Here is a 27,067-nt window from a genome sequence, read left to right as displayed (position 1 = left end):
TAGTTGTTGTTAGTATGTAGAGATGCCACTGATTTTTGTGTTGATTTTGTATCCTTCACTTTGCTGAATTAATTTTTCTAACAGTTGTGAGCATGTTTATGTGTCTGTATTTTCTATGGATAAGATCATGTCATCTGCAAACAGTGAAAAGTTTCTTTCTTTCTAGTTGAATGCTTCTTCTGTTTATCTGTCTTTCTTTGCCTAATTGCTCTGGCTAGTGCATCTATTTTTATGTTGGTAAAAAGTTGTTAGAATAACTCTCTTCTTTTTCCTGATTTTAGAAGAAAAAGTACCAGTCACTTATCATTGAGTATAATATTAACTGGGAGCTTTTCAGGAATGGCTTTGTTATGTTGACATATTTTTTCTTTTATTCCTAGTTTGTTGTGCATTTTTATCTTGAGAAGGTGCTGAATGTTGTTACATGCTTTTTAAAAATCATCAGTTGAGATGATCATTGTGGGATTTTTCTCCTATTAATGTGATATATCACACTGATTGATTTTCTTCATATATGAATCATCTTTGCATTCCTGGGATAAATCCTGCACTGTCCTTTTAACACACTACTGAAGTTGCTTTACTAGTATTTTGTAGAGAATCCTTTTTGCTTCAGTATTCATAAGGGGGTGGGGTTTGTAGCTCAGTGATAAAGCACTCACCTAGCCTGCACACAATCTGAGTTTGGTTCCTGAGCAACAGTGCGTGCAATTACATGTGCACGCATGCATGCATGCTCAATACCCCTTGCCCACCACACACCAGAAGTAATCAGGGGGTACTCCTGTTCTCACAGAATGACTTTGGAAATTTTTCCTTCTTTTTGATATTTTAGAAGAACTTGAGCTGGACCTAGAGTAATTCTTTAAATGTTTGATAGAATTCATCAGTGAAGCCATACTGTCTTAGATTTTGTTGTGGGGTATGTTTTTGTTTTTAATTGATCAGTCTCCTCTTTCTGTATAGGTTCTTCCAGATTTTCCATTTTTTCATGATAGTCTCGGTAGGGAATGTGCTTTCAGATATGTGTCCATTGCTTCTAGGGTATCCACCTTCTTGCCATTTAACTTTATTCACCAATTATTCTTTTTATTTCTATGCAATCAATAGTCATGATCTTTCCTTGATTTCTGATTTTAGTTACTGCAATTTTTTTCTCTTGTTTTCGTAGTCCAGCTGAAGATTTTTCAGTGTTAGTGATCTTTTCAAAGAACCAACTCAGTTCTGTTGACTTTTCTTAGAGGCTAACTTTTGTGACTCTTACAAATCATCAGTCCACTAAACAAGCTGGTATTGTAGGTTAATTTTGTATTAGACTTTTGTATTATGTGAAAAAGACTCATTTGCCATATATTTCTGGGTATGTGAAGGGTTTAAATAAAAATTACTTCAAAATAATGAATTAAATGTCTCTGCCAATTTTTTCCTGCTTCTTGGGTTATGCCTGGGCCTCCCTGTGCATCGTAGTTCATTCTTTTAATTTGTTGCATTAAATGTCTCTCATGGATAGTTAATGCAGTATGTTCTAATTTGATTCCCAGCTGGAAAGTTCCTTGTATTTTTCATCATACTGAACTGCTAAAAGTTCAGGTGAGATTAATTTTTATTATTATATTAAATGAAAGCCAATATTATTCATAGAATTGGGTCAGTTTAGGAAGGAAAGATTAGGGGCTCATTGCATTAAAAATTCTGATTTCATAAATCATGAGCTCTCCTCCCCCTACTCCCCCAAGTAAAACTTTTTGTCATTATTATAATTCATCAAGTGGCCTTCTCTGAGTTTATCAGCCACAGATAGTTTCAGTGTTACTTTCAAGGATGTACCACTCAAAACAATTCCGTAACTTCTTAAACGTAGAAGTTGAGCATTTTATTCAGGAGATTTTCATTACGTTAATTTCTTCTTTTCCTTCTCTTCCCTTGTATCCTTTGTAATCAAAATGTCTAGTCATATTTAATTTAATTTTTTAAAAAGTTTTGCTATACTGGGAATTAGAACCAGGCCCAAGCACTTGCTGGGAAAGTGGTCTATCATTGAGCTATATTCACAACCCTATATTTTATTTTTTAAAATTTATTTGAATGACAAATAATGGTTATATTTATTTGAAGTTGTGCATGATTATGTTTTACATGTATGCTTTGTATATGAATTAAAATTATGAACCACTTTAAACTTGTATGTCATACCTGTGCATAGGCTATGCTAATCCTTTCTGTATTACACTGATTTTAGTGTATGTGCTACCAAAGCATGTACTTTAATTTCTTTTTAATAATACTCTCCTCAATCCTTTTGAACCAGATACATTTTATCTCAGAGGCCTGAAGATGACCTGACTTTCATAGTGCATTGTTTCTTTCATTATTCCAAAACTTACCTGCAGTTTCTATTTGTGAATCAAGCCACTTATTTAAAAGAATGCAATCAAAGTTTGCATAGATTTATTCATTTGTTATCTGATTACTTACTAATGATCTCTTATTTCATGAGCAAAATATTTCTTATACAACTAATTTATAGTGTGTATTTCATTTCCTTGATTCAACATCTTCTTGTATTTTAACACTTTTGAAATTTGATGTATCCTGCAATTGCTACTATTTTACAACTATTACTGCCAACACTTTTGATATTATTCTTAGTTCATAAAATTGGGTGCATTTTTCATTCAGTAGCAGTTAGAGTTGGACGTGGTTGTGCATGCCTGTAATTGCAATACTTGGGAGACTGAGCCAGGAGGCCACAAGTTTGAGGCCAGCCTGAACTTTACAAAATAAGACTCTGTCTAAAACCAAAAACAAAAGCAAAAATGAAAACGAAAACCAACAGCAAAAAATGAGCAGTTAGATTTGATGAAAAGTTACTATGAATGATCACAGTAATAATTACTGTTAGAATCTTACTGTGAGCATTCTACCTTTACAATAGAGGCTGTAACTGACAGTGTAATAGTTTTATAACGGCTTAGAATGAAAATCAGCTGTAAGCTCTAAACCTGTATACTTAAAAAAGTGTTTTCTGGTATGTATTTTACTCCAGTGCTTTAAAAAAAATATGCGTATATGGTTATTTGGTTGTAGTTCTGGTATATGTCCTATTTTTGTTCCTCTTACTTTTCATTGCTACATTTTAGTTTGTCCCTGCTGTGGGGTTTCTTACATGTCATTTATAGTAGCTCTATAGTCCATCTAGTGTTGATCAACTGTTGAAAGTTTATAATTGTTGCTATTTTCCCTGTTTGGATACTACTTCAGTGTATACTTTTTTTCCTGTATTTTTATTAGTTAATTTTGACCATTTTCTTTATGAAATACAACTTTTGTAGAAGTCACCTCAACTGTGTTTTATTGCCAAGAACCAACCTTTATATTTAGTGAAACCGGTAAGTAAATAGCTAGTTTTATGATACGTTCATCTGTTCTTTCATTCACCTGTCCACCTACGGTACATTAGATCATTATGTGTCTGCTAAAAGCCAAGAGCCAAACATTCAAAGTTAAATAGGGCTCTCTTCTGACTTTGATATCTGATAGTCTAGTGGGAGATTCATAGATTTGTCAAAAATACATACTACAAGGGGATTATGTGATATTGGAAATAAATGGCTAGAGTTCATTAGTTATTTGAGATTGGCGTTGACAGCTTTGTTGGTTAGTATCCTTTAAGATATGAGATGTGAGTGTTTCATGTCCTATAAATTTTTAAAAATGTGTATATCAGGTAGATATAGTAGCATATTCCTATAGTCCCAGCTGTTCAGGAGGCTGAAGTAGGAGCAGCCCTAGAGCCCAGGGTGCAGGCCAGCCTGGGCAATTATAGCAAGACCTGGTCTCAGAAACAAACAACCCACCCTACTCCACCCCAACCCTTTAAAACACAGTATATAATAGGTTTATCTGGCAAAAAATGCTGCCGGCAGACCTCGGCTTCTCCCTTCATCTCCTAATCTGTGTTCTGTGAGGGCTGTGGTCCAGTGCCTTTCCAGAATTCCATATGTCATGCTCATCAACACACTGAGCCTCCTGTGCCAGTGCTGTGCCCGCCTCTTTCTCCATTCCCTCACACTACAGACTGCTGTGTTGAAAGTAGTAGATAATCCATTTGGGTTAAATTACTTTTTTTCCCCAAATGAATATTATTTCACCATTTTATACTTTGCATGGTAACTTCATTTGACTGCCATTTATATGCTATGATGTTGGTGAAATTAGTTTCATGTTAATATTATCTTGTCATATTCGTTTAGTTAAAATTTCAAATTAAAAGGATATTTGAGAGATTATACAATGCAACAGAGATGTTTATTGTGAAAATTTAAAATTTTGCTGTTAATGATGCTTGAAAGTAGACGTCTCATAGGATAAAATAAAACAACCTTAAATTTTAGAAGAATCTCTTCATCTCAAAGAGGGAGAAAGTATTTCTGTATTATTAAGTATTATTGCAGGTTTTGATGCAGTGACTGTTTTGGAAATAGCCAGCTAGGGTTTCATCATTGAGAGATCTTTAGCTAGCTGTGAATTTTTCTTCTTTATCCTTGGGGAAAAAACCCTGACTCATTTGTAAATTTCCCAAAAATATATTTCTGTAACTAACTTTGGAGTGTAGTTTCCTTGAAACCACTTTTCTCTTTTCATCTCTGAAACTTCAGGAGCTGGTTTGTGTCACATTCTTTCCAGAGCTGTGGTAGTTGGATTGTATACTCACCTTGATGGTCCCACACGTCACTATGTGCAATCACTGTCCCATTGAGACCTCCAAAAGAAACTAAGGACGAGCGAAGTCTGTTATTGACCGAGATAAATTTACCGCGTATTTTCAAGACACTGTGTTATCACCATGTAACTCACTTGGACAGCTGTGGAATGCAACTCTTGTTTCACCCACCATTAGATATTTCAAGGCACCTGACTACACAGAAGAATATGTAGTAACAGTGGTCTGCCAGTTGATGGGATTTGAAGTGACATTTACATTGCCATCTTTCCCCCATGGTGATTTATAGCCCGATTTCTGTGACTGGGATTGATATTTTGGGAGGTCTTTATGAAATAACACCACAAGAAAGAAAATTACATGCGTGCTTCAAGTTTTACATTTATTTTTAAGCCCCTTTCTGGAGTATGTAACCTCTTGTTGTGTACAGCTAACAAAAGGTAGCTGTTCTGTGTCATGAAAGCCTTCCTCGGTTCTCAGAGACCAAGAGGAACCACAGAGAGATGCTTTCTTTCTCTGCACCCTCCTTTTTATTAATGCCTTTGATGCATTTGACTGTCTTTTGAAGCCCTTTTGATCACACCAACAGTCTGTTCTGCGCTATCTTAACTTGTAGCTTTGTCTGCAAAATTTGTGTGGTTAGCCTGCGACATATGCTGATAAATGGCTTAGGTTCAGCATTCTCAGACTTGGAACTAAATATGCTGCAATGCTCTGAACTGATGGATGCAGCTTTTCAACAAAATTGATGTCTTTATGGTCGAATATAAATCTTTGAGTGCCTTCGTTTGCATTTTCATCATCGTGTGTAGTTCTTGACCACTGACCTTCAAACTGCCTCATCTTGTAGAGATCTGTGTGTAAGTGGAAAGACAAAACTGTACTTCTGCCCACTTATAACAATAGAAATGGGGAGTGTGAGTTTCTGGCTAGATGTAAACAGTGAGAGCCCCAATTAACAAATGGATTACAATCCCAGTGCTTTGTGTCAGTGAGTGAGTGGCTAAGAACTTTGAATGTGTTACGTGAAATATGCAAAAAGATATGATAATGCAAATAATAGAGAGTTTGACCAAAACTTTTTTTGAGCCATAGCATTCCAGAAATAAAGTTTTATTTGTATCTTAAAACATAACCTTCCTCCATGTTCCTCTGTGGGAAAATGTTCTTAGTTCTGCTTTGGAATCTTAAGAACCATAAATATTTTAGTCTTCACAAGATAGTCACCTTTCTCTACCTGTTATCTTGGAGCATTTATCAACTGGGGTTCTCTGATCGAGAAGTAATTGATTTAGAAGATATTTGGCATGTTCCAGAATGGCTGGAGGCTGAGCAAAGGGCAGGAACAAGTGGAGACACCACAGCCAAGTCCTACAATAGGGTACGTTCCATTTAAGGTACAGCCACCACTGAGCACTGCAGATTGGGGTTCACATTGACTACCTGTTGTGACCAGACATTAGGGATTATCTCTGTCACTTCAACTTTCACTGCCTCTGGGTACTAACCATTTTTGTCCCTTTCTTCACCCAAGATGGTTTCCTTCTGCTACTCTCTTTTTATATCTCTAGCTCTAGATTCAGGGTTTGCCAAGGCTAAGTTATGTGTCTCTGTGTTAGCTGCCAGGGACTCTGGGAGGGTGACTATTCAGCGATTTTTGCTTCTGTGATAAAAGTGTGCCTCTCATTGAAACTTACTTGATGAGAAAGTTCCCGAATACAGGAAAGGGATTTGGATGTTAGGCATTACCTATCCTCCTCCCCCTGTATGGATAAATGTTATCATTAGAAGCTGTGGTATGGGATCTGGTAGAAACAGAGGTGACTGCAATGGCCAAAGGTGTTTATCCATCTGAAGCTGCAGTCAGTGAACTCTAATAGTGAAGCCAATTCATTCTCCTTTATTTACTGATATTCAGAGACCCTTTTTCCATATGCTAACTAAAGCTAGTATTGTGACAGTTTCAGCATAATACCTCTCATGGTATGTTCTTTAACAAGATAAAACTCTTTGAAATAAATTTTAATAATTACATTAATTAGGAGGAGCCAATTAAGATTTATCTGTTCCCCTGTTTATGGTAGAAAATGTAATTTCACATTATCAGTATGTCTTACACGGTTGGGTGGATCAGTTGTTATCTTTCTTTTATTGTGTGTGTGTGTGTGTGTGTGTGTGTGTGTGTGTGTGTGTGTTAAGATAAGGTCTTGATGTATTACCCTGGATGGTTTTTTTCTTTCTTATTTTAAAGGTTTAATTTTACTACGAAGCAAATTTTTTTTTTTGGTACCAGGGATTGAACTTGTGACCTCACACTTGCCAGGCAGGTGCTTGTGCCGCTGAACTAAATCCTCAGCCCCTAGAAATATTTTTTAATTGTCCATGCTTTCAAAGGCAATTTAAAAACAAGAGTACAAAAAGTATTTTGGGCAGTAGAAGCACTTTACAGGAACTATGAGACCTCCCAGGATGACCACTCTGAGAAGACAATATGCAATTAGATTTATAATTTTTGGTATATTTTTAAAAAATCGTTTGCATTGTTTTATAGTCATTCTATAGACTATAAGGATTAGTTAAACCAATACCTATAAAGTATGAAGGGAGGTAGGTTCAACACATGGTGAATGCTTAGTGAATTAAGATTATTAATGTTACTGCCTCACGTATGGTCCATTTTATCTGAATTGATCCACTTATCTAGATGTCAATGTGCCGAACCAAAGAAGCTGTGTATAACTTCTACTCTGTTAAGAAATGAAACATTTAAACCCCTGAGATTTTCTGCAACTGTGCTTCTTATCTTGTAGTTTGTCTTTATTGACTTGGGGTTCGCATCTTTCTTCTGCATTTTACAGGTTCTATTGCAATCACTATTTACTTTCATTATATATTAAAGCATATTGACAATATAAGGAAATGAATTTTGTTGGCACCGAACAAAGAATAAATGTGTTATTACACAGATAAAACCAAAGGAAAGTGAAATGTTTTGTATAATATGAATCAAACATAGTGAAAATGCAGTGTTTCAGGGGCTAGGGATTTAGCTCAGCGGCATAAGTACCTGCCTTGCAAGCAGGCAGTCGTGAGTTCGATCCCTGGTACCGATAAAAAAAAAAAAAGAAAAGAAAATGTAGTGTTTCTTCATGGAAGTGACAATATTTGAAGATATTTAAGTTTAATAAAAGTATTTTTTCTTTGATATTCTCCATTCCACTATGCATTATTTTTTAATTCACATATTGTATATATTTTAAAAGTTGCAACTTTTACTGATTAATATTTTAATCTTAACACAGTTGTCAGTTCCAATGGAGGACAATGCTACGTATCTCTAAATATTCGTAAATGGTAAATAAAATATAACATTGATTGAAAATATTATTTGTGAGATTGAAATCAATTCTAAGTTCAGCTTTTCATAATCAACAGAAAGTAAAAGTACATTTATTTATACTGTTGCTATCCAAGTATTAGAAGTTTTTTGTGAGTAATTTACTGTAGGAAAGTTATAATTTTCAAACCTATAAAAGACCTGTAAATTAATTAATCTAGAAAATAAGGCTACCAAATATTTTCAGAAAGAATTTGCAAAGTGTCCTGAAGAAGAAACACAAACTTGAATAATTTTGTTTTCTTCTTACCAGAAAAGATTTTTTTTTAATTTTATGGAAAAAATATAAAAGAAAATTTCATAACAAGATCCCAGGCTAGTTTTGAACTCGTGGGCTCCAGCAGTCTTCCTGCACAGGCCTCCTGAGGAGCTGTGACTGCAGGCATCTTCCACTCCACCAGGCTGGTTTCCGGCTTTTTAAAATTCAGTTTTTAATTGCAGTAATATATACACCTTCCTGCCCACTTATTTTCATTGCTGTTACTTTTAAGAAGCAACTATTTTCAGTTCATTTAGCTCTTCTGGTATTTGCTTCCATATAGCAAATTGATATGTTTATGTTGTTATTTTAATTTTTTTGCAACTTTAGACATTAAATATTGAATTCCTATTAAGGCAGATAAAGATTTAGCTCTTATATTTGCCTTCCTGTAAGCATCTACCTACTCATCAAGATAGTTATATCTCCATTTGTTTTCACTGTTAGCATTTTTCACAGTTCAGCTGTGCAGTGTCCTATAATTTTAGTTTTTCTTGCACAACATATCATTGTTGTTTTGTACTAGGGATTAAACCAGGAGTGCTCTCATTTACAATGCCAGTGCATTTTATTTTATTTTATTTATTTTGGAAACAGAGCCTCACTTAGTTTCTCAGGCTAGGCTCAAACATCTTGCAATCTTCCTGCCTCAGTTCCCCTAGTGTTGCAATTAAAAGTGTATGTTGGCCATGCATCGGCCACTGGCAGACTGGAACAGCAAGGCTCCAGCCTCTCCCCATGAGTCAGTGCCATTTGAGGACTAGAGAGAACAAGGCCACAGCAACAAGCAAGCCCAACCTGGGAACCAGCACCATGCACAGGCCACCGTCTGACTGGAACAGCCAGGCCCTATCCCCTTCTGATGTGCTGGCTGGCAAACAAGAAGTACCAATCCACCACCCCTACCCCACTGCCATAACAGAGAAACACAGGCTGTGATGATAAGGTAAAATGCAGTTGCATACCTGTGGTGCGTTGTTGTTTGACTAACATTGAGGTCTAGGGCCAGTGGTCTGATTGTAGGTTCAGAGGATAACGGTACGCAGTGTGACATCTAGGAGGGGATCTCCTTCTGAGGGTTGCAGCCATTGCTGATTCCCTGTGGTCTTGTTTTGGAAGTCTTGTATCATTTCCAGTGTTTTGTTGGGTTGGGTTTTATTCTCTTTTGTTTTGTTTGATTATGTCAAATCTGATGGCAAGAGCAGCTGTTTCAAAGATAGCAAGATATATTATGATAGCGATTTTGCATTTACTATAGGCTTCTTTTTAAGTCCTTTAGGGAATTCACTGTTTTGGCTTTATTGTTTCTTTCTGTTCTGCTCTGCTTGATTTTTACTATGTCCAAGTTATCTACAGCTGTTTTGAAGACATCACAAGGCATTATGGCAACTATTGTTGGTTTCATAATGTTTTGAAGACGTATATTTCCTACACTGGTTTGTTTTGATTGGTTTTATTCTGTTTTATCCTTATTCTGTCACCACTTCCCACAGTTCCCCCCCCACACACATATTCTATTTATATACTGTTTATTCATTCCTATGTATGTTAAATATACTAGTCAGTTTCCTGTCACTGGACCAAAATATCTGATACCTGCAACATAACAGAAGGGAGGCTTAATTTGGCTCATGAGATGGTCAGTCCATGTACCATGTATTACTACTATATGTTTATTTGGGGGTTTGTTCAACCATTGTAAAACAAAAGGACAGCCAATTCAAATTTTAAGAGTGTTTATATCCTATAGGGTTTGAATGAGTATAAAAGAATATGATCTGATCTCCAGTCTAGAGCTTATAGAATCCTTCTTGTTAAAGCAATATTTACCTTTCCAGAGTGGGGTTGATATTTTTCTGTTTCAGACACCTCGTGTTCTTTCTTGATGAATTAAAACTGAGAGTCTGCACAAGTTCTGGCAGGAAACATTTCTATGCGGCGGCTCTTGTTGCCATCATGATAGAGAGAGTACTGAGGCATCTGTTTTGTGCCAAAGCTTGCTACAAGTGTCATTGCCTCTGAGCAGCAGGCAGGAAGTACTTGTATCCTTAAAACCAAAAATAGATGCTCTTTCTCATTATCATAGCTCAAACGATCATCCCTTTTAATGAGATGGCCACATCCCTTGTGGCTTTTACAGATTTAATGATCAAATTATTTAATGCAGAGTTTGGGGAAAACTAGCTCTGGTGAGATAGAGATTTTGCTGGAAACTAAAATAATAATGACAATGTTATTCTTTTTTTTTTCTTTTTGCAAAATTTTATCTCCTACTTCTTTTCATTTATTTTTGTTGACAGTTCTTGCAAGGATTTACCTGTCTCATTTCTTTTGGGAGATGGATGTACATATTTCTCACCGTATCTTAACTTCAAGAGCTCATTATCAGAGAAAAAATAATTATTTTCAAGAAGAGTTGAATGTGTCACAAAATAGGGTTACTATAAGTAGTTGCTTTTGACAACTCTGTGAAGCATGGTCTGTTTTGTTTTGCTTTGCTAATTTTAGAAAGTTCTGCTTGTGTTTGTGAAAGGGAGGCAAGAGAAAATAAAAAGAAGAAAATAGAAGTCATTTAAGGGAAACAATGTAAGAGAAGGTGCCTTAAAGTTTAAATGATACATACATGCTAATTACTGTTGTTGCAAGGTGAGAAAAAGGATTCACAATGATTCTGAGCCTCTGGGAAGCCAGGGCAGAATGTTATGGCTGTGTCTAGATATCCCCCCAAAACCTCATAGGTCATAAATGGGGCTATTTAGAGGTGCTTGGATCTGAAAATGTATGGTGCTAAAACCAATTCCTAATACAGTGCTAAAATCAAGGGCACAAGGATTAAGGGTATGAGTTCTGCTTGCCCTAAGTAGCCTAGATGAAACGAAACAGGTTAAAAAAACATGCTGTGGTCATCCTTTGTTGTTTACTGCCCAACATACACTAACCCAGATGCTTGTCTGCCATGCCACCTGCCTTGGAGCTAGCCAACTAATGGACTGAAACCTCTACAAATAAACCTTTCCTCCCTTAACTTGTGAGTGTTGGATATTTTGTCTCAGCAGTTAAAAAAGTAACTAAAATAGTCACCAAGAAAAGATAATTATATTCTGAATTCTTTAAAAAAATAATCCACTAGGGTTGAAGTTAAACCCATTTAATACTTAAATGAGTAGTCCTTTAACTGTTATGAAAATCTTGGTCATTCTCAATGTTTTATTCTTGAGATTTCTAAAAAAGAAATTATACTGCATTGTACCAAGAGAAAGATATGGTGTGTAATAATTTAAGGAGTTATTGAATATATTGTTTTTGAAGTGTATAAATAACCTTCTTTTAAAAAGTTGCAATAAGCAAAGCCATTTTTACAAATTCACCTTTTAAGTCAGTAGCACCAAATAGTTAAGCAGAGATATTTGAGTATCTTAAAATAGTTAAATGAGGATAGTAGATCTAGCAGCTGTTGACATGAATTGTTTATTTTGGAGAAAATTCTTGACATTTTTGCTCCCCATCAGCATAATAAGAGTTTGCAGGAGAGGAGGGAAGCGTTAATGTATTTTTTGAGGATTAATGGCCTTGTAGAGCATTTGTGGTGGTGAATATATTGTGGAAAATACCATAATCATAGTAATTAAAAAGCCACACAGTAAATACTTTGTGGACTGGCAAATATATACCTTAACTTCCCTTGATGGCTTGCGCTCAAGTGAATAGCATATTGTTTATTTTGGTCTCTTAACATTCTTAATAGAAAGAAGAATAAGATAATCTCAGAGATTTTTTTCCTTCTCAAGGTATTGCTGATCAGATAGGCAGAATCACATTTAATTCTTTCAGGATCAAGTTATTTGTTGTTCAGAAAAGTGTCACATAGTACGTGCAATTAAAAAACCACAATTCCTTCTTAGCTGTGGAAGCATTATTATTAAAATTGTTTCCAGACGAATCCTACCATGTGTGACTATGTAATACATAAAATGTGTTTATTGTGATCATCGATATCTCAGAGCTTATGTATGAAAAGAAATGAAATGGTGGGTAATAAAGAAGTGTACAGTAGGGCCAGGACATAGGCTTATAACTGAGGTGGGTTTTCGAGGAAGCAAGGCTTTCATTATCCCATTACGGTTTATCTTGTTGCCGGTGGGTTAAACCTAAGCAGGCTGCTGTGTGCGTGAGCATCTGGGAGGAGAGGCGCCTGGCGGCTCCAGTAATGAAGTTCTGTCCTTCACCGGGAGAACAAAGAAGGCACACAGATGGGAAGCCTGCAGTGCCACTTCGTTGTTTGCTCACAGTATTCATAGATACCTGGTTTCCCGTTTAAGAGGCATCCTGTTTTCATAACTTCCGAAATCTTTCACTTAACACTTTATTTATTTATAAAGATTTTCTTCTGTGAAAAATAAGTGCCGTTGAATCCAATTTTCAGCTTTGCTTTGAGTTAATTAGGCCAAAAAAGGAAGATATAGGATGCGAACTTCTGTTTCCACTGCTTAATTGGCCATCTTATCTCTTAGTTGTGAAAATTCTTTACTTATGTACTGGTTTATTGGTTCATTACACATTTATTGGCTGCTTACTATATCTTAGCCCCTGGGATGCAAAGATGGATGAGTCAGCTGGGAGACATCTGATGCCTTTGGAAGCTGCTCGGTCCTGGCTGCTGACATTGAGGACATTATGGTTCTAAATGGCTGTCAAGTTGCAGAGATGAACTGGGTCTCATTCATATACAGAAGAGATAAACCATGAGGCAAACTCAGGATTCTAGGGATCCCAGAGGCTTCTTCAACCATATCAAAGTGCTTTTCAAAGGTGTTTTCCACTGGGTTAGGTTTCTAAGGAACTTTAGCCATTACTGGGATGCGGTCCTTAAGTGATGTCACTTGGCCCTGTTTGTGGATTTATTTGCTCAGACTGTAGGTGGAAAGTGTTCAGAGACCTGAAGAGGAGGGTATAACTGCAATCTTAAAAGGAGCCATGCTAGGGAGTCTCAGGGCAGGTGCCACTGCTGACTGGACTGTGCTCTATGTGCCAGTGTCCCAACTCTTGCCAAGAGTGTTGACGTCACTGGGACTCTCACCTCCAACATCCCAATGCTATTAATTACAAATTTATTGTAACAAAATTCATCTTCACCATGCCTCTTCTAATATCAGAGAGTTGTGAATTCTCTTCCTCCTTTGAGGCCAGCCCCTTGGTCTGTCCTCTTGATCTTTTCCTCTACCTCAGTGAAGATCTGATTCATTGCTATCTCTTCCTTCTGGGGCTCTCAGTCTTTCCCTCTGAACGGATTCCCTCCCCTGCATCGATGGCCTTCTGTTAGCACCGAAGGCTTTCCGAAGCCCTCCATTCTCTTCCCCTGCTATTCCACTTGCTCTGTGGATTCCACTGTCTCTGCCTCCCCCACTTCACTGTAACAGCCCCTGATCAAGGTGGCCAATGACTTCTTAAATGTCACACCTAAAGGTATATTTATCTTAAGTGCCACTGTACTTCTCTGACATCCTTTTCTGATTGTCTTCAAAAGATCCTTTTCCTCCGCCTGTTCTGTCATTGTTTGTGTCCTCTAGGATTTGGCTTTTAGTTCTAATCCTGTAATCTGCTAGCTCTGCCCTTGTTCCTTCAGAGATGTCCCCAACTTACATGATCTCTGCTGCTCTCCATGAAATAATCACTTCTTGTCCTTATATTTTGCTCAGGCTCCTTCCCAAAGCTTCATCACAGTTAAAAAAAAAAACACCTGGCACTTCCTGTCTGAGTGTCTACATCTTGATTTCTGGTTCCTCAAACTACACTCCTTGTCTTCCTTGTTTCTTCTGCTTTCTTCTCTACCTCAGTTCCCAGTATGTCCACACACGTAGGCAATCGGTTTGTCCTGCCTGTAGTTTCTGGAGGCTTTGCAGTATTCGTTCTTTTGCCCTCTCCCCACCTGCCTGTGCTGCCCTCAGTGCCATCCTGCCTCCCCTCTCTGAACAATTATAACAACCAAAGAGCTGCCCTATTGCTCTCCCTGTATCTACTCTGCTCCCTCCAGATACATCCAGAAGGAGTAAGACAGCTGCAACTCGGGGCTGATCCTTCTGTGGGTGTCTGCAACCAGGATGAAGGCAGAGTTTTCTGAGCGATGTGCAGACCTTTGATTTGGCCCTGGGCTGCTCCCTGGCCTCAGCCGGCACAGGGGCCAGGCATGCTGTGCTGTGCCCCACCCGGTGTTACCTCTGGCTTTTCCATGGGCAACTCCAGTCCAGCCTTAAGATACATGCTAGACTTCCCTTTTCCCTGCAAACCTTCTCTGACCTCTCCATTTCAGGGCAGGATGTCCCTGCTTGACATGAATCACCAGTTATTACTAGAATCACACTTCTCTTTGGGGTCAGTTTGTGTCTGTCGCTTGGCCCCGCTAGACTTTGCTTTTTCCAGATAGAGAAGCTGCCTTGCTTATCTTTGTAGCCCAGGTGCTCTACACAATGCCTTTCACATGCTACATTTTCAGTATTGTTTTATAAATGAAATACAAATAATGGCAGTAAATCAATTTGATGCTCATAAAAGGGGGCAAAAATTGTGTGGGATTAGAAGGGAGCATGAAGGGTGCTCTGCCCTATGGATAACGTTCCTCTTTGCACCCTCATTCAGCTTAGGAAAATCCCTCGAGCTGTCCAGTTGTGGGTGCATGGATGCCCTTTCTATATTTATATTATACTTCAATGAAAAGCATTTTTTAGAAGCAGTCTGACATGTTGCCTCTCCAGCATAGCAAATTTCCTTGTCTTCTTTCAAGCTTTTGGAATGTTACAGGACCTCAGCTCAGGTGTCATAACCGAGAGCCAGACTAGTGCTTTCTCGTGACATTAAGGAAGAATGAGATGCAAAAACACCAGTGGAATGTGGGTGGGGATTGGCCACACTTCTAGAGCAGGCCAACAAGGGCCACCCCTGACTGAGGGCCATGCAGTGGCCTGTACCTCTGTCACACTGATTCAGGGGTCACACATAAATTACCAGCAAGTTCCATGCCAGCCTGCAGTGACAAGGGAACTTTATCTCCAGTGTGACTATGAATAATTCATAAACATGGTTATCTAGAAATTTGTGGTCATCATTAGCATTTTAATGAAAAAATGCAATAATTATTCTAAGTCTCTGTTCTGTTTCTACCTTTTTTTTGTCTCCTCTCACTACAGCTAACCATCTCACTATCTTCTGAGTACCTGGGAGCTGTGGAGGCCCCTGCTAAAGTGCTGACTGTCACTATGGGCAGACGGTACCCAGAGGCTCCCTGTCATCCAGGCAGCTCATGTACGTATGGGATCTCATGCTTGCTTGTGTGTGTGCACCTTTTCTCCCCTCCCCTCCCCTCCCCTCGCTTCTCCTCCCCTCCCCTCCCCTCGCCTCCCCTCCCCTCCCCTCCCCTCCCCTCCCCTCCCTTCCCCTTCCCTTTCCCTCCCCTCCCTTCCCCTTCCCTTCCTCTTCCATTCTCTCCCTCTTCTCCTCTCTTGTTTTCTTTGTAGAATGTTGTAGGATAATGAAGTGGTGAAGAATCATAAGATGTGAATGAAGATATTTAGAAATGCAGAAAAATGGATTGCCCTAGTGTAGTGGTGGTGAACCTACAGCACGTGTGTTATTTGTATTTCTTTTAAGACAGGGGATGTTGTTGTATGAATTTTTTTTTCTAAACTGAAACTTCAGCATTCAGGGCTAGTTGCAGTCTTGGCACTTTGCTATAAAAGTAGGTTCTGAGTTGCAGTTTGGGCTATCTCTAAAAGGTTCACCATCACTGCTTTAGGGTAATTAATATTGAATGATGAGAAATGTTATCTAAATTAGGATTTTTTAATGAAGTGGCGCTATAAGATTAGATGATCAGCCATTTTATTTTTGTTTCAGTGCATTCATAAACAAGCATTTTTTAAAAATTACATCTCTTCCTTTTTCACAAAAATATATTTAACAATAATAGTGCCATAAATTTAAAAAAATGTCAATGACTGCTTTAATTTTTGAAACAAAAAAACTCAGGGACTTTGAAGAGATGTACTCTGGGCGTTTCTCTACCTCGTGTGCGGTAGGAGGAGAGCCCTGGCTCTTCCTCCCTGGCATTCTCCAAAGGAGGAGACTCTTAGGCTCCTTGGTGATGACTTTCTGTGTCTCACAGCACTTGAAGTTATTCTAGAAGTCTTTTGGGAGCTGTTGTAATTGCTTTCCTCTCCTATTTGTCTTTACTTTTATTAGCTTAAGAGAAAGAATGAGTTGGGTTTTTGTTTTGTTTTGTTTTGTTTTGTTTGAGACAATACCTCACTGGTCCAGGCTGGCCTTGAACTCACTGCGTAGCCCAGGCTGGTCTTAAACTCACAGTGATGTTCCTACCTCAGCCTTCCAAGTGCTGAGATTACAGGTATGAGCCACTGCATCTGACATGTGAGCACTTTTGTTTAATGGTCTGATCTTATTTACAGAAAGTCCAGTTTGTCTCTGATTTACTTTTTGCTATCTTTAGTCTTGCAACTTTGGGCTGGTTGTGTAGCTAGTCATTTACTCTTGTAACTTGCTTTTGGGCTGTCTGGAATTCTGGCTTCAAATCGAGCTGTGTTTGGGGGCATTTCCCAAAGTGCTTTTGCTCCCACGGCTCTGCTGTAGTTATATTTATTCATGTTTACCTTTCAGTCTCATTTCCTTAGAGATAGCTCAGTTTTTTCTTCCTCAAAAAGTCAAATCCACCTTCAAGACATTTATAAAATAAAATAGTTAAAAGTAGTGACAGTGAGAAGGAATTGCTGGCAGCAGTGCAGGAATTCAGACTACCAGCTTTGAGCCTGCCAGTGTTGCGGCGGACAGCTTGTCCACATGGACTCATATCTTCAAGGTCATGATGACAGCTTTATATTAAATTTAGTGATTTTCATAATCCCTAAGTTGCATGTCCTCAGAAACACAGACCAGAATTTGATGAACTGGCCAATGCTTGCTTTTGTAGGAGCTGAGGGTAGACTTTATAACGGTAACATTTTAAATGGTTATGTAAGTACCTTTGTCTTTTGGCCATCACAGTCAAAGAGTTTGTGGTTCTTTTAATAATAAGTGATACACTCTGCTCAGAAGAGAGCTGGAAAGCATACATTGCTGTTGGTCCAAATAATGTGTTAGAATTTGCCCTACAAAATGCTAATTTCACATCATTCATTGTAAAATATTTGGAGGAAATTCTTCCTTTAAATGGTTAGAATGCTAACACTTGGGCTCTTGGAGTGGATGGAATAAGTTTATCTGGAGAATTTGCCTTTATGGATGTGCTTGATTTCCACCCATCAGCGAAGTGACTCTCCAGACCTTCCCAAGGCTCAGAGCTGCATGGGCCTGTTCTTCCCAGCTTCTGTGGTCTGTGACTTCTTTCCTGTGGAGTGCTTTCTAAGAGATTGCCTTTGCCTTCCCTTCCCCGGGATTGGGAGCCCTGAGATTGCTGCCCCAGACCTTACCTGTACCATTTTGGGTGGGAAGGAGGGAAATGGCCGCCTTTTGAGTGATGTATGTTTGTATAACATGTTGCTTGAAGCTTCCTTCCCTGGAGCTAGAAGGTGCTGCCACTCTCTCCTGGTTTCCAGCTCTTGATGTCTTTCAGTGTTACTGGTCCATAGTCCACCATCTTTCATTTTGCATGGCTTATTTCCCATTTTTCCCCCTCACTTCTTTTTTGCATTTTATTTCTCCTGATCATTCAGTAAAGTTTGCTCATCGTAACTGGCGGCTGATATTCTGTGGGGGCTCCTGTTGGTTGTAGGAAGCTATTTCAGCTCTGTCTCCTGTCATGTAAGACAGTGTGACTCTGGGCCTCTGGGCCAGGCTTGTTTCTCAACAGGGTCACACTGTTCCCTGGAGAAGGGAAACTATTTCAGGAAAAAAAAAAAATCTCTAGCGTTTATGTTTTATCATCAAGTGTGGTCAGAGCTCTTAGTGAACTGTTGGCAGTGTATACTGCTGTACTCTGGCTTGTTTTTGAGGCTCGTGTATCAGATTGGAGTTTTACTTTTCTTTCTCCTTTAGAATCATTATTCTGCCTTCCAGCACTATCTTCTTACAGGACAGGATGCTTTTCTCTGATGGAATGTGGAAAGGCATCCGTAAGAAGTAAATAACTAGAGCTGACCTTTCTGGACTTTTCATGCAGATATTTGTGCTTGAGCTAAGGCTAGAGTTTTGAAAGTGTTCTGGGGCCGTGAAGAAAGTTGTACCCTTGTTTATGGTTCATTGTAGCTAGGCACTCCTTTGCCTGACTGCAGCCACCAATCTGACGTTGGATGTCAGGATGTAGACCATTGTAGTAGTGGGCAGACCTCTGGTTTATAGTCTGCCTGCACATGTGGTCCAAAATAGTGGTGAAATCAAACCAGCTCTGTAACATCTCTGATCCTTCCACATCCTTCCTGACAATGTCTAAGGTATCTCTCCTAGCCTACAAGCTTGCCTGGGCTTGAATCCTCCCTATTTTCTTCCATACTCATTACAAATCCCCATTGCTCACAACTAAGTATTTATTGGAGTTCATTTCACCCATTTGGTTGACGTCTTGTGGTGTACAGAGTTTACCTCTGGGTCCCTGTGCCCTCATGCTCATATTGTTTCCTCTCTCCAGTACAGATCCATCCCTTGCTAACCTGCTAAAATCCTGCTCTGGATATAGGCTGTTGTTTTCTTTCTTAGGGAGCTTCCCCAGTTTCCTGACTGGAAGCAGGGGCTCCTGCAGATTGATTTAAGACACTTAGTCCTTCCCAAATGTGTCCAGAATTTCTTACGTTTTAACAAGTGCTTGTGCATGTATGTATGCATATATGCGTGTAATGCTTTGAACTTCAACACCAAAATCCTTTTTCATTTTCCACCTCTTCTCTGAGAGCTGGGACGGTGTTTCATCTGTAGTAGAAGCTCAAGTTTTTGTGTCACCTTGGGCTTTGGGGTGGGACTGGATCATATCCATCCTTAAGAGGCGCCTCACTTGCAGAACTCATTCAGGCCAGTGCCAAGGAGGTAAGAGTTAGGGCTCCAGCCACGGCGCTCTTTATGCCTTTCCTTTGTGCACATACACAATGGGTGTTTGCTTTCTTTCTACACTTCAGAAATTGCCTTTTAGATTATTTAAGCAACGGCAGGCATATGGTTACTTTCCTGGTCTTCCCTTCTGACCTTCCAGCTCTCTGATAAAAGGTAAAGGTTTTGTTTGAGATGCTGCACTTCCCCATACCACTCTGTACACTGTATTTACTGGAAGTGTTTTACTTCAACTAGGTAAGCTTTGAAAGGTTCATCTTATTGCCCCCATGTTAGAGATAAGGAAAACTAAGTCTTGAGACAATAAAGGAGAGTTGTAGTTTGAATCAGATTTTTCAACCCTTTCCCCATTTTTGATTGTTTTATCTCACCAGTTTGTCTCTTGTGCTGGCAATTAGGTGACAGATACTTAACCTGTTTTTCCTGACTTGGCTTTTGGTGGTGACAATCCTAACGTCCTGAAAAGTTCAGGAAAAAAAAGAATCTTGATGTCTTTCTTGTGTTTCTTCTCTTATCCAACTAAACATACAAACTACAGGCAACCTGAATAATCAAGGATAGTGAGGGTGAATCTTTTAGAGACCAAATGCCTGAATTGCAACTCAGAATCCACTTATTTATTACAAAATATCAGCACTGCAGTTAAACCTGAATCTGCATCTGCTAGGGTACTTTGGGGGGCACCATGGTTTACATGCCAGCAGAAGACTCATGTGCCAACAGAGAGGGCTCTGTGAGCCAGCTACAGCATGTGTGCCACAGGTTCACCACCCAAATGCTGGGAGCTCTAGCTGTTTGTATTACCAGCTGGATTTTATGTACTCTTCCTCCGTTTACTTTAATGGGAAATGGAGGGCCAAGTAAAATGCATATTACAACCTTCCTTTCAAACAGCAGAACAAGTCTGTGTTATCAGACTTTAACCTACTGTTCATGCTAGTGTGACATTCAGAACTCTTCTGCTTCACTTTTCAGCAAAGCTGAATAGTCCTTCTGAGGCCAAAGTGATATTCACTCTAGAGGCCTGATAGTTATGCACTCTGAAAACCGGTATTGCAGTTAGGCAGACATTCCAGAGAGCACAGTCAGACTCCATTCCCTGAAGCCAGTCTTTTCCCCAACACTGAGAGCTCTGGCTGCTTGCAGTTATGAGCTGCATAAAGATGTCCTCTTCTCTCAGTCACTTCTGTAGGGAGCAGACAGCCAAGGAAAATGCAAGTCTGTAAACTTCCTTTCAGATAGCAGAATGAGTCTGTGCTATCAGGTAGACTTCTAACCTAGAGTTCATGCTAGTGAGACATTTAGAACTCTGCTGCCTCCTGGTTTTCAGCAGAGCTGAATAGCACTCTCAGGCCAGGTATTCACTATGCAGGCCTGATAGATATGTACTCTGCAAATCAGTTTTGCAGATAGGAGGACATTCCAGAGAGCACAGCCAGACTCAATTCCATTTGTCTAGTGCACTCATGGTGAACTTCCTGGACACCAAATGCCCGAACTGCAACCCCAAACCCACTTATTTATCACGAAGTGTCAGCCCTGCAATTAAACCTGAATGCTCATCCGCTGGGCAGTGCAGGGGTGACACGGCTTGTGTGCCCGCAGAGGGCCTGTGCGCTGACAGACAGGGCTCTGGGTGCCAGCTGCAGCATTCATACCATCGACTCTCCCTCACCGCCCACGGAGAATACTTCTATAGGAAGAATAATAAACACAGCAATGCTAACAGCACTTTTAAAAGATACAAGTAATACATCTTTCATAAAGGAAATTAAGAAATTAATGAAAAGAGAAAGTCTCATAACCTTGCACACCTAAAATAGGTAACTATATTTTTTATACTGTGAATCACTTCTTTATGCCTTAAATAGTGTCTCTTAACACATCTGTTCTCTCTTTGTTGACAACAACAGGATAATACATCTATTTACTTTGCAGTGTGTAATAAATACCTTGCTTTTTTTTTTACTCTTAAAGTGCTAGAGATCAAACCCAGGGCCTTGCAGATGTTAAACACATACTCTGCCACTGAGCTACTCCCCCACCCAGCCCCATAAATACCTTTCTACCCAGTGCATTTACTTTCATAGTGAATTTAAAGCAGCCTTTGCATGTGGTGGGAGTGATTTATGAGACATTCCAGAGGGAGGCTGATTCCCCATGAGGTAAGGAGGAACTTTTATGCTGGTTACAAACTGCTGGCCAGGAGACTAGGTAGATTTCCACACTCCCCTCGCTGGTTGCAACTCTCAGTTTAAAAGCAATTGCCCCAGAGACCCACACTGTAGTCACTGCTCACTGTGTAAATGAATGGCAGGCAAGCTTGGGCAGAACCAGGGCTCTCGGGCAAGGGAGGCATTCTGTACTTGTGGAGTTTGAAGAAATGTGTGGATTCCAAGTTAAAACCAGGAGTCTGAGAGCCAAGTTCAGGATCATTAACAGCCAAATGGATCACCCTGTGCAGACAGCCAGACAGGGCATGGTCCTCACGAGAGGGGCTCTCTGGGCTGGTTGCCCGGTTCAGGAGGCAGTCCGTGCAGTATCACACAGATGCAGCGATCGGCACCTAAGGGTCTGAAGGGTCACAGTTTTAGAGATAGGAGTGTATAAATGAAGAGTACGTGTCAGAGCTGGGGAATGTTAAAGACAACAGATTTTAAAAATAACCAGAAAATCTGTATACTTTGAAGATGTGTGAATGGCAAAACAACACAAAGAAAAAAACCTTAACATTTTGCATGTATCTTTATTGTCTTTGTGTGTATGTATGTGCATCCATGCACTTTTATTAAGCCTTATTCTAATCAAATGGTACATCTGGTTTTATCACGTGCTTTTTGATTGGTTATATAAGTCATTATAGGACTTCCTGATATCATTAAATATTCTTTTAGTATGTTATTTTTTATACTTCATTACCATACTTTGCATCTATATGCCAATAATTAATAGTCACCCACTGTTTAACAGTTAGCGGATGGTTGCCAGTCTTTTGCATCCTTCTAGATTAGTGATTGCTCTGAATTCTTCTTTTTTTCCTTAAAAAATATCCAGGAGGGCCAGGGATTTAGCTCAGTGGTGCAAGTGCCTTCCTAGCAAGCATGAGGTTGTAAGTTCGATCCCTGATACAAAAAAAAAAAGTCTAGGAGTGAAATTGCTGAGCTAAAGGGCTGACTCGCGCAGCCTAAAGACTGTATTGTGTGCACAGATCCCTTCAGGAAAGGTTGTATTCCTCCCGGTTCCACATGAAGAATATCCATCTCCTCCCACTCTAGAAGCAGAGAGACAAATACTCCAGGTATGATAGGCACAACATTCAGTGTTTGCATAGTTTGCATTTCCTTTTCCCTAAAATTGAGGCTTCACATCTTTTTATCCGCTCAGTTTCCGCTCCATTAAATGTGTGAACCAATGTAAAAAACATCAGTTTGACTTTTGTTGACAGGGTGACTTATTCTCATAGTGTCTGACTTATGTTGGTTTCAGGCTAACAATCTCTTGGAAGAGACAAATGACCGGGCTTTCCATTTGGCAGCAGCTTGGGGAGGTTAATTAACATGAGGCAGAGCCCTCAGGCCTAGAACTTGGGGTCCAGGAGCAGACAGCGTATGATTGTAGGAGAGTCCCTGGACTAGGAAACTAGCTCTAGGCCTGTTATTTCTGGGCTTAGCTCTATGTGCCAGTCATGAAATCGCTCGAGCCTCACTTCTGACATCTGTAAATCAAGGAGCCAGACTGGCTAGTAGTTAGGAAACTTCTTGTAAAAAGAAAAAAAATCTATCATATTTGCTTCCTGGAGAGAAAACTGCAAATGAGGCTTGGCTCTAGGGAGAACCAAGTCAAAGGCAGCAAATGTATTCAAGACATACAGAACTCAGAAAATTAATGGATAGTGAAGTAGTCTTTAACCTTGGGATTTTAACTGCTTAAAATATCCACAAATAGGCAAAGACAAAGAGCATTTCCATCAGAGTGATCACAGCCAAGTCGGTACAGGCAATTTGTGTGAGTGTATAATAGCAGTGACAGAAATAAAAGTGCTATTATATGCTATTTTGGTTTATACAGTTTGCTAGACAGATGTGTTAGCACTCATTTCCTGGTGTAATTTTGTAAATGGTTCTGATAGCAAAAGTTCTGAATAATCATGAATGTAATTAAAATACAGGGCCCGACCCTTAATAAGTCCTTAATAACTACATACTGAATGAATGAATAAATACTTGCTTAGCTACTTAACTCACCAGTGAAAAGGGGACAATTCATCTCCACAAATTTTTCTCCAGCTCCTCTTTTCTACCACACAGGGTTCAACAATGTTTGCCGTGTTCAGGGTAAATGCTTTGTGGTTTGTATCCATCTCAGTTTATTATCTCCCTTACCCTCTCTCCTTAGTGTCCTTTGTAAACTGGGGAAGTTTCAATGTTCTGATTGTTTTGGTGTCAGATTCATTTATTTCTAAGATGAATTGCAAAATCTTCTTGTCCAGTGTCCTGTTGCTGCTGTTATAAAACACTGCAAGCTGAGTGACTTGAAACAGTACAAATCTATTGTCTTACAGTTTTGGAGAGCAGAGGTCCATGAGTCCTGAGGTTATAAGACCAGTGGATCAACAGGGCTAGTTCCTTCTGGTGGTTCTAGAGGAGGTCACATCTTCAGTCTACTTTGCCCCTGTAAGGTAGCAGTCATAAATTCCAGGGGTTAGGATGCAGAGACCCTGGAGGGCTTATTCACATATCCCTTTTCCCAACTGAACTTTTCTGTTTACTGTTAACTCTTAGCTTGTATAGGAACTCAGGTATACACAGCGCCCCCTCCATACCCTCTCACTCTTAACGTTTTTGCATTTACTTAGAGAAATCTTAATCCCTCTGAAAAATGAATAAACAACCCTCATCTAAATTGCTATGGAAGGTTCTCTAGATGACAGCGCAGGGCCTCTTATTAGCTGGTATAAGAGGCAAAGTATAGTAAAAGGAGAATATATGGAAGCCTTACAACATTGCTGTGTTGATAGATCTCCAGCTCTTGTGAGGCAAACTCTGTTTGCTACCTGAGGCATTACAGTCCCTGCGTAAACTGTGAAACCCATTCTGTCTGAGACCCGTCTACAGCTATCATTTTCGTGTTCATTAATATAATACCTGGTTTTCATACTCTAATAAACACAGCTACCGCTTAATATCAACACTAGGGAAGAACAGTATATTTATGTTTCTCTGAAGAGAGAAATTAAATTGAGAGAGGGCAGGAGAGAGATAGAGACCCACGCCCGCCCTCAGAACTGAGAAACCCCATGGTGCGTTCAGTAGTAGGAGTTGGAACAGCTGGAAGGTTGCCCACTTGGTGTCTGGTTTGGTTGCAGAAAGAGACCCTGGGAAGGAGTCTGTGGGAGGCGCTCCATGTGGCTCCCTTCTCCATCCGCAGCCGACTTCTCATTCTGAGGGAGCCTGTGCATACCCGCAGACCTGATGGCCACCGGTTTGGAGTAATAACCAACTGTTGGCGGTTCTTGAGCAGCCTTTCACTCTCAGTGCATGTGAAGTGGATTTGGATGACAAGAATTTGTCCTTTCTGTACCTAAGGACAAACTTTGACTCTGAAAGATGCGAAGAATGTGCTGCCATGGGAGAAATGCCCTGAGCACCTCCTGCTGATTGGGCACAGAGAAGCAATGCCCCAGCCTGACTGTGGGAGCTGAGACCTATCTGTCCCCGAGTCCAGCCTTGAGAAGGGAAAGGAGAAAAATTGGAAACAGTTTTGAGACTGGAGAAAATAGACTTATTTTTTCATGTTTCCTGGACATTTGCCTATTTAAGCAAACCTGAAATTGTTCTCAGAGGAAGTGAATTCTGGTGACCTGAATGAAAGCCACAAAAATTCTTACAGATCAAATCTGATAGAATTCAGAAAGAAATGACCTGATTTATTTCTGAGTCATGTGATAGGTCAGTTTATTGTTGGCCTCTGAACTTTCTAGACCTTTCTGCTATGAATATATACTAAGCATGTACTGGAATATTCCACAGAGAATATTCTGTTACGAATATATATTAGCATGCACTGGAATATTCCACAGAGAATGCTTTGTTAAAGGAACATCTAGACTTTTAGTCAGTTTCTTTCTTTGCTGTTACACAAAATAACTTCAGTCCGCGGGGTTTCATTTGTTTTCTCACCCTTTTTCCTTGTTAATGTCCAGTGGTGGGGAAAAAAATTGATCGCTGCCTCCTTGGGTACATATTTCCCCAGAGAGATTAAACTACATATTTCTTATTTGGGACTTGATTTCAATAAATCCAACATGACGTGGCCTTCTCTGTAAATCATAAATACCTGGGACCATCCTATCCTTGTGACAAGAGCTTGATTGGGATAAACAGGATTTCCTTTTGTTTTTGAACATCAAGATATTGAGGCTATTTTTGAGATCACTGTTCTTACACTACAGAGTCCAGCGTAAAGAGGTGTCTCCCTTTTCTGTTTGAGGAAAGGGTAGGGCTAAGGGTGAGGAGTGATCAGAGCTGACCAATAGATAGATGGTACCCCACATGCTGTACTGATGTTATATGCGCATAGCTCTGGAGGACTGGGAAGAGTTACATATTTCCCTTATTGTGCTTGTTTTTCTCTTCCTCTGCAGTTATAACCAAAGACAAGAATTGTATTTTTTAGGATCAAATTATGTGGTGTGTTAGTTTAGAGGAGAGGAAGGTTAGTAAAGGTGGTGTAGTCACCGAGGAGCATTTTGCTCTAATAGAACACAGTGGTCAGGGAGTGAGTGATTCAGCTCATGCAGCTGGGGATCAGATGTGGGATTGCAGCTTTCTGGGATGACATTTGAAAGACACACAGAATGGGATATAATGGAGGGAGCTCTCATACTGGGTCATGTGGGAAAACTCCAGGGAAGTTCATGTCCTAGTGAGAACAAAGAGTGCATTCATAATAACAATTTTACGGTTGTTGTTATTAATATTAGTATGGATTGATACATAGCCAGGCACTATTCTAAGTACTTTGTATGTTTCATTTTTACCCTCATAACAACCCTGTGACATAAAGATTAATATTACTCAGTTACAGCTGAAACATAGGAAGGTAAGTAGCTTGTTTAACACTGCACAGAAAGTGGTGGATCTGGAACTTGAACTCAGGTCATGTGGCTCCAAGATCTGTGCCCTGAACCACCATGTGCCTGCTTTCTTAGATGTGAGGGGAATGAAGGGTAACATGCTAGAAAAATGTATAGGAAGGAGAGTCTTCTGAGATGGGTTTGCAGGAGGAAAGGATTTGGGGATACAGTGTCTACTGGGCGGCCACTGGAGATGTTAGGAATACAGAGGGGAGGTGGAAGCCAGCCGCGTCCAGCAAGTCCTGGAACCAGGATGGAGACATTGTCTGTCTAGAGTTCTTACCGTGTGTGTCATGTACTGGGGTAGGGCAGTGAGAGAGGGAGTGAGGCCCCTCTGCCTGCAGGGCTTCCGTTCGGTCTTGCCCGCAGAGAAGAGGCTTGTGGATTGTGGTGTGTGCTGTGGAGGAATTTGTGTGCCGGAGCGTTATTAGTTGGGGCCCATGAACACTGGATGACTATGGCTGCTCTTGCTGAAGGAGTGACTGAGCTGTGATTGGAAGAATGGGGGAAAGC

At 39.8% G+C, this 27,067-nt stretch overlaps 1 protein-coding gene and 1 non-coding gene across 10 annotated transcripts in view; one reads left to right on the top strand and one right to left on the bottom strand.

The window, feature by feature from the left end:
• Apbb2 (amyloid beta precursor protein binding family B member 2) overlaps window positions 1-27,067 on the top strand; it is a 304,656-nt gene that overhangs the window by 102,509 nt on the left and 175,080 nt on the right. For 8 of the 9 annotated variants that reach the window (XM_013154279.3, XM_005004490.4, XM_005004489.4 and 5 more), the window contains one exon: window positions 15,561-15,675. The exons of the other annotated variant lie outside the window; for it this stretch is intronic. The gene's annotated coding sequence lies outside the window, so the exon portion shown is untranslated. The remainder of the gene's footprint in view (window positions 1-15,560; window positions 15,676-27,067) is intronic. 9 annotated transcript variants of the gene reach the window in all.
• On the bottom strand, window positions 2,156-2,259 carry LOC111757334 (U6 spliceosomal RNA). Its single transcript, XR_002791706.1, has one exon. It is a non-coding gene; the product is annotated as a U6 spliceosomal RNA (small nuclear RNA).

This window comes from Cavia porcellus, unplaced genomic scaffold (assembly GCF_034190915.1).
Source record: "Cavia porcellus strain 051 isolate PalLab524CR breed Dunkin Hartley unplaced genomic scaffold, mCavPor4.1 scaffold_30, whole genome shotgun sequence".
NCBI lineage: Eukaryota > Metazoa > Chordata > Mammalia > Rodentia > Caviidae > Cavia > Cavia porcellus.
This window is presented reverse-complemented; position numbering and strand designations above follow the sequence as displayed.